The 12,523-nt window shown below is 44.1% G+C and overlaps 1 long non-coding RNA gene across 3 annotated transcripts in view; it reads left to right on the top strand.

Moving 5' to 3' along the window:
• Positions 1–12,523, top strand: part of LOC135321499 (uncharacterized) — a 164,882-nt gene that overhangs the window by 128,734 nt on the left and 23,625 nt on the right. For all 3 annotated transcript variants that reach the window (XR_010381312.1, XR_010381311.1, XR_010381310.1), the window contains exon 5: positions 9,659–10,466. This is a non-coding gene — a long non-coding RNA (uncharacterized LOC135321499). The remainder of the gene's footprint in view (positions 1–9,658; positions 10,467–12,523) is intronic.

Here is a 12,523-nt window from a genome sequence, read left to right as displayed (position 1 = left end):
TAGAAGAGGGGAAAGGCAACGAATGTTCAGCTGAAATGAGAAAGAGAATAGACTCCTTTGAATAAGCTGGTGCTTTTCCCCCCATAGAACTCACTTGGGCTAATCTTATACTTAATGCTTTTAATGTTAAATTACAGATACGTGGCTATTTGAAAACACTTATTGGAGAGGGTTTTCATACAAGATGGCAGAATGAAGCCATTTGAACACGGATTCTTACTGTTCTCTATTAACATAACACATTTGAGATGTTCAGTCAATTCCTTTGAAAGAGAATAGAAAAAGGGAAAGACAAAGCAACGCTCCAAGAGGCAGAATTAAAACAGAGAGCTCCTTCACCTGGTCAATTATTTCAGGGCAAGAGATAAGGCTCCTCATTAACAACTGGCATCACAAAAAGTACTCTGTGTAAGGAAATTACACAGAAAGAAGGAAGGGAAAGCGGGAAGCGAGGGCTATAGAAAATGTTTATGCATTTTTCTAATTATTCACTTCATTTCCTGGAAAGGAATGGCTGCCCACTGGTGGGTTGATCTAGTTTAATATTTACCTGAAAGTACAATTTTATTGCCAAAGCTTTATTAACAAAGTCAATATTAGCGAGGAAAAGTGAATGAACATTAAAACAATGTGGACTTTCTGAAGATATTGTCTATTTTTTCTCCTCACTTTTTCTGAGTGATGAGGGGCTCACCTGGGTGGGTAATGCAAAGAGAACAGAAAAATCACCTGGAGCCAGAGAGTCAGTTCTAGCAACCCTCCCCCACCTTTAATTTTTTTTTTCTATTTTGGAAAGTTGACTTTGAGGTTTATATAGGAAATAAATTGTGTCTTCTACATTTGACCTCAGATGATGGAAAATCACCTAACTCCCACCTCCCTGAATCCTTGCACTTATTTTCGTGTTTCTTCTTAAAACAGTTCCTATAGATCAGAGAAGAGGAGCGATCATTCTTGCCCACAGCCACCTCCTTGAAGATCCTCGCCCCATTAGCAGGGACATATATGTTTACTCACTCTTTGAGCACTTAGGGGTGGGAAAGGGGAAATTTCCACCTGACCTTTCAGCACATTCCTTTTCTGAAAGTGACTTTTTTAGTGTGAACTCTTTGATGTGGTTGCATTCGACTGAAGTTATTTTTATTTTTAGCCCATTTAGCCCGTTTAACCAAATTTAATACCACTGCGTGTGTGTGTTGGGTGAGGGGATAGTGGTTTGAGCTGTTCCTGAGGTTCAGTCATGATCACCCTATCAGGGGCCAGATCTTAGTTCTCTGGAAGGTGAAAATGGAAATAGTATCTGACTCTTAATATCTGGCAATAATCTTCATAAAGAAATGGTGACTTTGATGCTTGTAATTGCTGTTGTTCTTATTAGTACTAGTCCTACTAGACCACACAGGTTCGGGATTTAAGAAACTTGGTAACTTTAACTGCAGTCTTGAACAATTCATTTAACCTTTCTGGAAATGTCTCTATGCAACAAATACAAGTCATTTTAACTCATTTTTAAATGTATTATTTTACTGGCCATTGAACTTCAATTTAAGCATCATTAGCAAGAAAACACCAGAACTAGGCAGGAGAAGCTTATGATCTAACTCGTTGCTTTGCTAGTTTGTTTCCTAAATGGAGATCACCACCCTCCCCTGTCCTAGGACCGTGTGCTCAGGTTCAGGTCAATTGACATGTGACTAACGCTCCTCAGTGTTATAAAGGATGTCATCTCTTCGCTATTTTGCTCTTATTCATAAAATCCAATTACCTGCCTCAGGGTTTGGGCTTATGGAGGTAGCAGCAAGGCCAGGTGGAGCTGTTCAAAATGCTGATTTGGATTTTTTGGAAGCAGATGTTCAGATTGTGCAGGGGCTGGGAAGTCAGGGTGACAGGTACAATGGGGTTAATTGATTACCTCTGGAATTAGTGGAGGTTTGGTCCAGAATTGGCGCTTCTCAAGCCTTAGGGTTTTTATATATTTTAACATTTAACCTTCACATTAACCCTATGAGATGAGTACTGTTATTACCTCCATTTTATAGATGAGTAAATTGAAGCTTAGGAAGTTAATTAAAATGCCCAAGGTCACCCGCTGGTAATTAATAGGAAGCAAGACACCACCACGCTCTACCCTTCTCGATCCACTTCAGCCTCTTTCCATCCGTTGTTTCATCGTGAGTTTGTAGAATTTGTGATGATCACTACTGGTCATGGTACCTTGCTGGTCACACTGGCTCCCAGGCAGCAGCGGGGCTGGATGTAAACCAGACACACGTGGAATCCTAAGAGGAGCACTGGCATCCTCTTACCTGGGCTGTCCTGCCGTTCCCCTGTCTGCACATCTCTGCATGCACACGTGTCCACATGCCTGTATCTTCTTTGTGACTCTATCCTTCCTTCCCTCAGGCCAGTGTGAATCACTGCTTTTCATTAGGGGGTGTAATGAATCCATCTGCTCAGCGGTGCCTCCGAGCAGCGTCCCCTCACCGCGCACATCTGTTCCTGCAAGTCTGCAGGCAGCAACACCGACCTCTACGAGATCACCTGCACGGAGAGACACTTGTTTTTCTATGTCTGTGCACGTTTCTCCCATCCTTCCTTGATGTGGGTTAACGGAGGCGCGATATTCCTGAGCATCGGAGGACAATTTTGAAGGGCAGTCCCATTGACAGGCCTCCTGGAGTGGATGAAGGATGAGGACAGGTGTGAATTTGGTGGATCAGATCAAGCATCTCTTTTACCTCTCATCACCCTTAGAGTTTCTGCTGCTCACGAATGCAATGCACACAGGAAACTGTGAAGACTGGTTACCAGCGGGAAGGAGGCCTGGGTTTCTGATTCTGCAGGCCGCTTGCTTCATTCACTGAGTTGAAAGAGTGACTCTCTAAATTCAAAGGGAAGCGGCTGCCACAGAGAACTGAGATGGCAAATCGGAGACCCCACTCTGAGTAGGCAGAAGACAGCAGGATCAAACTTCTCTCCCGGTCCCCAAATTTACGGCCACTATGCTATTGTATGGCTCTTAGGAACTGGCACATGACGATATTTCATCAGCGGTGTCAAAACAATGAGGGTAAAAATAACCACTGCATGCTGAGGCCCTGCCGTTTATGAGCCGCAGGCATCGTTTCTGGGAAGTGTAGGAGCACATAATGCCCATTGTCCTCTTAGTAATTGCCTTGGTCCCCAAGGGTCTTAATGGGGAAGGGGCTTAATGAGCTTTGGCTCCCTAGAAAAAAGGAAATGAAACGAAATATCTATTGTTCGGAATGTAACCAGAATGATCCCCAGGACAGAAAACCCTGGAGTTACCTAGGAAAGGGTACTCATCGTTGGTGAGAGGGAGATTCTCTCTATTACTAGGAGATTTATCTCAGTGGGGAGGAGTATACAGCATTATCAAAACACATAACAAACACCCAACTTCGCTCAGAAACTATTTATAGAGCCAGCACTTATCCAGACACAAAGGATATAGCTGGGAATATGACAAAACACCTGCTTTTGTGGGCTGACAGTTCAGTGGGGGCATAAGACAATACACAAACAAACCAGACACATGGAGTGGTAAGTGCTTTGTGGAGAGTTAATATTGATGGGGTGCAAGAAAGAGAAAGACAGAGGAAAAAAGACTGGGGGTGATCAGGGAAGGCCTCTTTGAGGAGGTGACCTTGAAGCCAGTATCTTAATGTCAAGGAAGAGGCAAGTACGCAAAGTTGAGAGGAAGAGCATTCCAGGTAGAGAAACAGCTTCCAGGCTTGAAGATGAGAATGAGATTGGTATGTTTCCAAGACAGAAAGACACCTGACCTGGCCCAGCAAGGTGAGTGAGAGAGCGCGGTAGGGCACGAGATCTGGGAGGCAGACCGGGGCCAGGTTACCCAGGGCCATGTGAGCCATGGAAAGGATTTGAATTTTATTATAAATATACTGGGAAAGCTACTGGGGGGCATTAAATAGGAAAATGACATGATCGGAGGTGTACAGTGTTTTGAAAACTTTTCATTTTGCTATGATTTCAAACTTACAGAAAAGTTGTAAAGTTAGTACTTAGAACTCCTATAAACTGTTACCTAGATTTACCAGTTGCCTACGGGTTTTTTCCCAGTTTCTTTACCATTTTTTCTCCATATACAGTTGTCCTTCTTTCCAGGACTCCCTATAGATACCAAAATCCGCAGATGCTAAAGTCCCTTGTATAAAATGGCACATAGTATTTGTGCATAACCTACAAGCACCGCCCCCGTGTATTTTAAATCATCTTTAGATGACTTATAATACTTAATACAACCTAAATGCTATGTAAATAGTTGTAAATACAATGTAAATGTTATGTAAATAGTTACCAGCACATGGCAAATTCAGATTTTCCTTTTGGAACTTTCTGGAATTTTTTCCTGAACATTTTTAATCTGCTGTTGGTTGAATCTGAGGATGTGGAACTCACAGATAGAGCAGGCCGGCTGTATCTCGTAAGTGTATTCATCTTTCCCCAAACCACTTAAGACTAAAGCAGAGACATCATACTCCTTAAACATTGAATACTTCAAAAATGTATTTTCTGAATCACAAAAACATTCTCTTATATAACCACAGAACTCATAAAAATTAGGAAATTTAGTGTTATACACAATTCTTCTAATGCAACTGAAATTTCATTAATTGTTCCAATAATGTCCTTTATACCGATTTTTTTTTCCAGGTCCCATATTCAATCTAGGATCAAGTATTACACATACGTTGTCTTGCGTCTTTAGTTTCCTTCAGTCTGGAACAGCCTTCAGCTTTTCTTGGTCTTTCTTGACCTTGATGTTTGTAAAGAACACAGGACAAGTATTTTGTACAATGTCCGTCGATTTGGGCTTGTCTGATTTTTCCTCACGATTAGATTCAAGTTGTGCATTTTCGTCAGGAATATCGAAGAAGGTGTTGCGATGTCCACCTCAGTGCATGATTATTGAGAGGCACGTGATTTGGTTCGTCCCAATACGGATGTTAGCTTTGATCACTTAGTTAAGGTGGTGTTCTCTCCTCTGTAAAGTTACTAGTTCTCCCAATTTGAGGGGAGTTTCTTTGAGACTGTAAATATCTTGTTGCTCATCAAGCTTTACTAGTTTTGGCATCCACTGATTTTTGAATTCATCAATCCTATATTTATTATTTGGAATTCAACTGTAAGGAAGAATTTTCCTCTGCTGTCTGTCTCTCTCTCGTGTGTGTGTGTGTGTGTGTGTGTGTGTGTGTGTCTGTGTTTGTGTTAAAAAGAGAAAGTGGAGAAAGTAAGAGCCAAGCAAGGAGACCAGTTAAGAGGCTGTTGCCGGATTCCACCTGAGAGGTGCGAATGGCTTGCACCGAGATGTGTCAGTAGAGGGATGGGGAGAAATGGATAGAGTCAGGCTATGGTCTAGAGGTGGACTTGAGAGGTTTTACTGATGGTTTGGATGTGGGGGTGATGCAAAGAAGGTTATGAAGGGTAATTTCTAGATTTTTGTCATGAGCGTGTGGTACCATTTAGTGGCACCAATTAGTGTTACCATAATGGTCCACTTTCTTGAGATAGAGAAGACCCATAGAGAAACTTTGGGAGGGAAAATCAAGAATTTTGATTGGCCATAACTTTAAGGTGTTTTCTTAACATCCATGTGGCCATGCCAGATAGTCCACCTAGCTGGTACAAGGGAGAGGAATGCTGGATACACAGATAATATTTAAAGTCGTAACATTGGATGATGCTACTTAGAGGGTGCATGAGGACATGGAAGAGGAGGGGTCCTTGCACAAACCCTAGGCCCCTCCAACACTCAAGAGGCCAGAAAAATGTAGGAAATTTGGCGAAAGAGCTGGACAAGAGACAACCAGCAGATGAGAAGCAGAACCAAGAGAATGTGTCAGGAGAAGAGGGTGCTTGACCAGGAGGGAGAGGTAAACTCTGATGACCTCTGAGTGCCCTGAGGGCAGGGCGGCACGCTGATCCTGCAGCCAGAGGTGCAGTGGAGCAGCAAGTGGAAGGCAGTGACAAGAAGCAACTGCTCCAGGAACTCTCTCTGTGAAGGAGAGCAGAGAAACAGGACAGTGGCTGTGTGAAAATGTGGCGCAACGGAGTTGTTGGGTTTTTTTTCCTTTCTGTTTTTTAATATGGGAGGCACAAAGGCACACTCTGGTAAGAGAGAGTGAAATAGATGGTGCTGAAGAGAAGCAATAATTGGAGGAACCAAGTCCCTGGGATGGTCGAGGAGCAAAGGGAGCTGGGGGCCGTTGATCTCTGGAGAGAGGGACCCTGAGCCTCGGTGATGGGAGGGAAGCCCTGAGGACATGGGTGGGTGGTGATGTGCTGAGGGGGGCTGTTGTGGTTGCTTTTGGTTTCTGGAGAAAGTGTGAGGAGGAGAGGGCATCAGTTAAAACTGAGGTGGGTATGGTGTGAGGAGAGATGTCAGTCACTTTGGAGAACGGAAAAGCTAATAGACTTGGAGAGTGTGGTAGGGTTTCCCGGTCAGGCTGAAGGCCAGTTGGAGATTTGTGGCTGTGAATTAGGGTGAAACGAGTCAGGAAAATTGTATTGAAAAGAAAGTTATAACACAATGATGTGAATATCTTGTAATAACTTATAGTGGAATATAATTTGCAAAAAAAAAAAAAACTGAATCACTATGCTGTCCACTTGAAACTAACACAATATTGTAAATCAACTATGCTTCAGTTAAAAAGCAATAATAATGTGTGTATCACCCCATTGTTCGCAAGGCACTTCTCGCATCTGCTAACTTGTTTGGCCATAGCATAATCCTGGAAAGTGAGAAGGCAGCACGACCACCTCCCCTTTGTAACTGTGCAGCCTGTAGCTTAAAGAGATGAAATGGCCAGTTTAGGCCACAGAAGCGAAGCATCTGACTCTGAAACTCACGTTCATCCATCACACCAGCATCTATGGAAGTGACTCAAAACTAGTGTCATCACACAAATGAGTAAAACTCAGACTCGTGACCATATCTGTTTTGAAAAGATTTTACAGGGAGTGCTGTAGCAAGAACACAGCTGACTTATTTGATGCTGGCGATTCACAATAGAATCACCATTAAAGGGTCTTACACATGCCCCGAAGTAAAATATGGCTGATCAGCGTGGATGATAAATAGTGCTAACATAGCAGGATGGTTAAGAGGGTGGACTTTCGAATGAAGAATTACTTAGGTTCAAAGCATGGCTCTGTGAGCTACAGGCTTTGTGAGAGGATAAGGAATTTAATTTCCCAAAATCAGTTTACTCATCTGTAAAATGGTCATGACAATAGTACCCTCCCTCATTGAGTAGTAGTGAGGATTAAATAAAATAATTCATATAATGAGTATAGTACAGTGTCTGCTATACAATTAGGGCTCATTAAAGCTATACCATTATTATTATTAGTGAAAACCAAAAATGCGGCATGAGGCTGGTTGCTGTAAATCGCATCAACAGATATTCTAATGTGAAGCCCAGCAATGATTTCTCGAAGGTGGGTGATAAAGGAATTCACACAGTTCTCTATGTATGAACCTAAGATTATTCATCAATAAATGTCACCAAGTTTACTAGAAGAGAAGCTGAATCAACATGACACTAGATTTGGCCCATAAAACAGTTTGCTACTGGCTAAAAAAAAACCCCAAAAACAAACAGAAAACAACCTTCGAGACCTTATGCAGATTTATTTATACGTATAAATAGCTCATTTAAAAATATATTCAAGAAAATGTGTAACTCTGACATAAGTAAATATGTAACCCTGACAAAGAAACTATAGATAATATGAAAAATTACAAATTCAAAGGAAACACATTGGGTCAACAATGTGAATGATTCTGATCTTACCATTTGGACACCTGACGGCAACATCTCAAAAGACACGGAGTTAGCTGGCTGCCATCTCATCAGAAGAGCTCTTGTCTGTCCATATGTGAATATATTGGGCTGTGCTGATGGGCCCCACACTGTCTTATTGGAGTTTCTATCCTGGCCATCCGAGTTCCTAAAATAAGGTCATAAGGCAGCAATTCTGGTATTTCTAATCCCTGCACAGGTTGAATGCTGGTTTATCTATGCAAAATTAAAGGGGAAGCCTGTGTGATTTGCAGTAGAGGAATGCATATAAATCCTGTGTTTTTTGGAGCCTGATAACTTTTTGTAATTGGGTGGAATAATTCTGTTGCATTAAACCAGCAAAACTCTGCCATGCTGCCTGTAAGGCTATATTACCTTTCCAGCCCGAATCTCCGAGGCTTTAGTACTTAGGAGGCAGGATTTGCTGAGCTTAAGTCTCTTCTAAGGAAGGCTCTAGCGTGGTTCTCCCTAAGCCATGCTCACAGCTACCTGTGCAGTTTTAAAACTTTGTGATGCCCAGAACTCATTCAAGGAATGGGAAGCCAGAATCTCCAGGGTTGGAGCTGAGGTACGGGCATGTTGAATGAGTTCCACTGTGATCATGCTGTACGTGTGCGCTCTGAAGGTTGAGAACTGCATCTAAAGCAAACCTCCTACGTTTCATAAGCTAGTATACTAATATATGTGTATATGTGTATCCTACATTCATACATATACAGTCATTTTTGTTAAAATATTTTGGATTATTTAACGCCTAAAGAGCTTATGCTCCTCTGAATTTGATTAGTAAGTCAAAGTGACTGGATTTTTCTGCTAGGTCAGCAAGGTATTTCAGAAGCTTATCACACAGTTCTTTATCAGATAAGAATGTTTTCAGCAGTAAGCAACAGAAAACCCATCTGAGTCACTTAAACAAATAGAATGATATTTTTCCTACAGAACTAAAAAGTCTGCAAGTAGGTAACCAACGGCTGGTGCAGCAGTTCAGTGACGTCAGCAAGAATCCAGGAACTTTTTCTTGTTCTCTCTGACACCCCTACTGTGTAGCTTATTGCACCGTGACTACAGTATGGCTGCCTCTGCTCCAGGCATTGCATCCATATTCAAGGCAGGAGGAAGGAAAGGAAGAGTAGCACTAGCCATGACTTTATAGAGAAAGAAGGTCACTGCTCACATCTCTTTGGCCAGAACTGTGTCTTACAGCAATCTTTTGCTGCCAGGGAGGTTGGAAAAGTGACTAGCTCTTCTTGCCTCCATGGTGAAGGGACAAGGAGGAAAGTGGGTTAGGAATGGCCAGACAGGACTGACTGCCATATTCTGTATATCCATATACCTAGTCCGTTAACCTCCCTGGCATCAGAGAGAGTGTCTTAATGCACCTCTCTGAATCATTCAATTTTTTATTACCTTTAATGTTATCAATTTCATTAAAAATGGCAAAATCAGCTGCAACTATCATTGATTGACTACTTGCTGTGTGCCAGTCACTATGCTAGCTGAGTTTTCTACCTTGCCTGTAATCCAGTTACAGTGATCTGCCCTGCAGGATGAAAATCACTGTTCCTGTTTCACAGATAAGTAAACAGCCTCTCTGAAGCTCAGAGAGGGTAAATGGTTTGCCCAGGGCTACAGTATAGGGAGTGAAGGAGCTGGGATTTGAATTTCAGTCTGCTTGGTTCCAAAGATTATGCTCATTCCTAGTGTAGACAGGAGCTGGTAATGTACCTGGAGCAAATATAGCCTTGAGTGACACACACATGAAGGAATATGTATTTTTTCATAGTCATTACACATTGTTTTTACAGAGGCTCCACGTGCTGCCCGCTTACAACTCCTTGAAGTCATTCAAGACAGCAAAGTCATCCTGTTGTTGATGACATCTCCCAGGGCACGTCGGTAACTGATGGGGGCAGCGTGCTAGGCCTGGGACCCTGGGATGCTCTGCTGGCCCTGCACGCGCACTCTTTCCCTCTGCGCTTGCACTCCTACTGCAGGAAGCACCTCTTGGCAGCTTCGTGTTGCCAGTCTTTCCAGGAATTCAGCCAGGTCTCTGGGAAATACCGGGATACGCAGTTTGAAAAGAGAAAGGGCTACAATCGTGTTACTTCTGGCATAGGAATGGGTTTTACAGTGGCAAGGGCAAGACTCGATTCCTGGGGCAGACACAACTGGGCGATGGTGCTTGGTGACGATGAGCAGGCTGCTCCGTGTGGCCATTCTGCAACCCTTGGATCTGAGCCTACTGGAGGCTGGCATGGAAAGTGCACGCACCTCAGCCGGAGGGGCCTTTCTTATTCGAGACTGGTTTATAAGAGATGTGACAAGATGCAGCAGAGAAACTGACCTCCGGGCAGATCCTTAGTTGGAACTTTCTGTAAAAAGAGGAGCCAGCTGGATTTGTGAGTCTTTCCTTCTGCTCCAGAAAACCCTCGGAGACGTCTCCTTACTGGGTTTATAAAGCTAAGATTCCCAAGCTTTGGAGACCAGCCTGTGATCGAGGGAGGATTCTCCAAAAAACTGAGGTCCCTGATGTGTGGTCTCTGGAACAGTCAGAGGCGAGGTGGAGACAGAGGGAGTCTCTGAAAGGGTCTATTTCAAACCGTGGAAGCCCAGGTAAGTATAATAGCCTGTATCTGCAGTCTAGTCAGCGCTTAGAATTCTCTGGAGACTCAAAAGCAAATCAGAAAATGTTTCCCTAACTTTGACTCTTGAAAATACTCAGTTTTGCTAGTGATGGAGCATTCATTGCTTTCTCTGAGGAGGCAGGTGATCCAAGGTGACCCAGAGACAATGCCTCCTCTGTCTAGGGAGCTCCCGGTAGCCTCTGGCTCTTGAATGGGTGCAAACCAGATTAGGGACTTTCTTTGGGCAACCACTTGTTTATTCGTCAGGCTTGGATGGTTTAGGCAGTCAGCCCCTGTAAAAGGCCCCCAGGGGCTGAGAACCCAAATGCACACGTACTCTTCTTTTGGCTGAGCCAAACCAGGACAGTTCTTTGGTTTCGCCATCTCTCTACCTTATCTGTGGCATCTCCATCCACTGCGAGGAGTCCCACATATTAGGGCCTCGGTCTCCTCTGCATATAAACACTGGTGGAGTCGGGAGTGTGGTGGGGGAATTTCTATACTCAAAGGTCACCCTGGAGCTCTGCGCGACCCACAGCCAGAGATGAGCTACATTCTGTGTGTAGAGTCCACAGGAGCCCTGTGTTACTTGGTTCTAGTGATGGGGCCCAAGGTCTCTAAATTCATAAACTTATAAATATTACTTGCCTCCTTTTCAAAGGCTAACAATTCAGATAAGGCTGTAAACATCCGGGGAGGGTCCTCTGAACTAGTCCTCCTGGCTCAAAATTCTCTTAGGCTTTTCTTGCAAAGCAGCAGATGACTTGGGGTTTCTCAAATTTTCCATTCCTGTTTTTGGCTCCCTCAGAAGGAAATAACCTGGATTTCGTGGTTTCTGCCATTATACCACCCAGTATGTCCAGGCCTTACTCCCTCTTGCCCCCTTAATTCTTTGTGACTTCTTGCTCTTTCAGGGAGAAAATCCTTAGGGTAGAGATGAGAAACGGGCCGCTTGTGCTAAAAATAGGCAGCCCTTCCCCAGGGGGCGGAGACAAGCCTGCCAGCTGGGGATGTGGCACAGTATTTTCTGAGTCAGTTCGCATTCAGCAAGTTTCTTTGTGATATCACCATCTCTGTCCTCTTGTCTTGGGCAATTCAGCAGGAAATCAACAGTACAGCACCTTCCCATGAATGTGGCAGGACGGGGGCTGGTTTACCGCAAGCCTCCGACAGGCGAGGCCACCTGAACAACTTAACTGGATTGGAACTTTTTTTTTTTTTTTTTGACTCTAAAGTCAGCAGACACTCTAGTGGCACAAACAGAAGGGTCCTAAATCCCTCCAGGGGCAGACACATTCGGAGATGTCTTTCCCACTCAAGATAACTCCCCCTTCTCTGGGAATGCCCTTCCCTTCCCATCTCGCCCACAGGAGTGGGCCTCCAGAAACCACGCTTGTTTGGGGTGACCCTGCCTTTGTGAGTGACAGTTGATTGGACAGGTGGACACCTGGGCTAAGCTGCGTCCACTGGATTTTTCTTTTGTGAATTTATAAGTGAGTGTCTGAGCCCACTCACAGTGGTGATTGGAAATCTCTCTTCAGATCTTACCTTCTCCCTGGGGTCCTCTGTGACCCATATTTAAACGTGTATCCTGCCTGCTCCACCACGTGTCCCAGGTCCCCCACCTCCTCGTCCTGCTCTACTTGTCTTTCCCCACGTTCTTCTCACCTGACATGTGCTCCCTGAGTGTGTTTGCAGTCTCCCTCTCCCGCTGGAATGGAAACTCCATGAAGGCAGGGCTCTGCTCAGCTCACCGATGCAGCCCGAGCACCTAGACCGATGTCTGACACACGCTATATCCAGCAAATCGTGGTTGCCTCAGTGAACGAAAGCGGCGGGGCGGCTGCATTCTGTTCTGTGGTGAGAGAAGCAGAAGTCAGGATGTACAGAGAGAAGAAAGTAGCAGACTTACAAGAGGGGGCAAGAGCTTTCTCCCTCCCTTCTTGAGTCCAGGCTTCCCTTTTGCCCTTGGGTTTCATGAGTCCTTGGGATAAAGTGCCACCCTTTCCCCTTAAGCTGCAGTTGGTTTCCATGACTTCCAACAAA

This window comes from Camelus dromedarius, chromosome 6, assembly GCF_036321535.1.
Source record: "Camelus dromedarius isolate mCamDro1 chromosome 6, mCamDro1.pat, whole genome shotgun sequence".
Taxonomy (NCBI): Eukaryota; Metazoa; Chordata; class Mammalia; order Artiodactyla; family Camelidae; genus Camelus; species Camelus dromedarius.
The sequence above is the reverse complement of the archived record's forward strand: the minus strand, read 5'-3'. Positions and strand labels throughout refer to the sequence as shown.